Source organism: Electrophorus electricus, chromosome 21 (genome assembly GCF_041902795.1).
Source record: "Electrophorus electricus isolate QZ-2024a chromosome 21, ASM4190279v1, whole genome shotgun sequence".
Classification (NCBI taxonomy): domain Eukaryota; kingdom Metazoa; phylum Chordata; class Actinopteri; order Gymnotiformes; family Gymnotidae; genus Electrophorus; species Electrophorus electricus.
In genome coordinates this window covers 15,128,150-15,130,000 of record NC_137517.1, presented here as the reverse complement: position 1 = coordinate 15,130,000, position 1,851 = coordinate 15,128,150, and positions in this window count along the sequence as shown.

Genomic DNA, 1,851 nt, shown 5'->3' with positions numbered 1-1,851 from the left:
GAAGGAAAAAAGAGAAATGGAACGAGAGGGAGAAAGAAAGGAGGGGGTGAGCTGGGCTTGTAGATCTTATTTCGGAGCCTTGGGTGACCCAAAGCATGAGCAAGCGGAAGAGCTGTAGCCCTGCTACTACATCCTGTTGGGAATCTGTGTGTGTGAGTATGTCTGTGTAACTGCAAGATTTGGCAGAGTGCCAGGCAGAAAACAAGGCAGGACATTGAAACAGGCGAACAGAACAAGGCCTGGGGTTGGGAAGGGATTAGCTAGCAGGCCGCTGGCCAGGACAGCTCCGCGTCCCACACGCCCCCAGATCTCCAGGCCTCTCGTCACCCGGCAGCCGCTCGCACGCTGGTGCCATGACAGCCTTCCTGACTGCTGGCTGGCGGCCGGGCGAGTGGACCATCGCGAAGACGGAGGGAGCAGGAGATGGAGAGAAGGAGAGAGGGAAAAGGGAGAGAGAGGGAAAGCGAGGGAAAGAATAAAGCGTTATTACTCTGTCGATGAAATATGGGACCAATATGAGGAGGTCTGAAGTGAGAGTGAATTGAATATGAATTTGACTGACACATAACCCTCTAAAAGGCAAGTATGAGAACGTCAAGCCAACCCTCAAAGCTGCATTTCCTCTCTTCTGCTGGTCATATGACCTTAAGTCATCACGGTTACAGAAAACCGGAGGGGAAGGTGAAAAGGAATCTTTGGTTCATTTCCTTATGTCCTTCTGTGGCTTCCTGTTAAAGAGGTAGCCTCCAAAGACGAGGAGTTTCTGAAAGATAAAGGACCCTCTAGCACATCAGTCAAACCGAAGAAGAGATATCTGTGAGTGAAGATAGAGAGAGAAGGAAGGAGAGAGAGAGAGAGAGAGAGAGAGAGAGAGAGAGAGAGAGAGAGAGTTGGGCACTGGCTATTAGGTGCTGTGGGGTGTTTTATCTGTCGCAGGATGGAGGCGGGCCAGAACACTCACTGGGTTCCAGGATCACGCGGTAGATTCTGGAAGGCTGAGAAACCTCCCACAATATCTCAGCTCCTGCAGGTTCATGCTCAGACAAGCTATTACAGTAGATCCTGTCTGCTTCATAATCTCATATAGACACACACACACACACACACACACACACACACACACACACACACACACACAGATACAAAACACACACATACACACACACACACACACATTTCATTGGCATGACTGGGATGAGCCTGACGCTGCCCAAAGCTCCTCTGGCATAAACCCCTCTGAGGCTGTACACTCTGGCATCAAGCCAAGACACACCAGCCTAACATGAAAACAAATTCAACAACACATCTGAGTATCAAGTTATTACAACCCCATCAAGACCGTTACCCAGGCGACTAAGAAAACTTTTAATAATGCAGTTGGCCTGTTATCAAATGCTAAATACTGCTGTGTTTGGATTGTGCTGAGCGCAGGGAGCGTTTGTGCTGTTGGAGATTATTAGAGTGACAGGAAGAGCCCTGTGTCTCTCTCTGCATGCTGCTCAGGTGCTTTGTGTCTGCTGAGACTTGCTTTTCTGAATTAATCTCATTTGATTTCAAATATCCATCCCAAAAGCCTGATACAGCAATGTACAACGGCACCTTTATTGGCTGTGATCGATGTTTCACTGTTATTAAAACCTCAGCAAAGTGTAGCAATCATTTCATTATGGAGCACAATGCCAGTCTAATGTCATCTAGCGCAAGTGTCATCTAATGTAACACCAGTGTCATCTAATGTCAGTCTAATGTCATCTAACGCAAGTGTCATCTAATGTCAGTTCCATGTCATCTAATGTAACACCAGTGTCATCTAATGTCAGTCTAATGTCATCTAACACCAATGTCATCTAA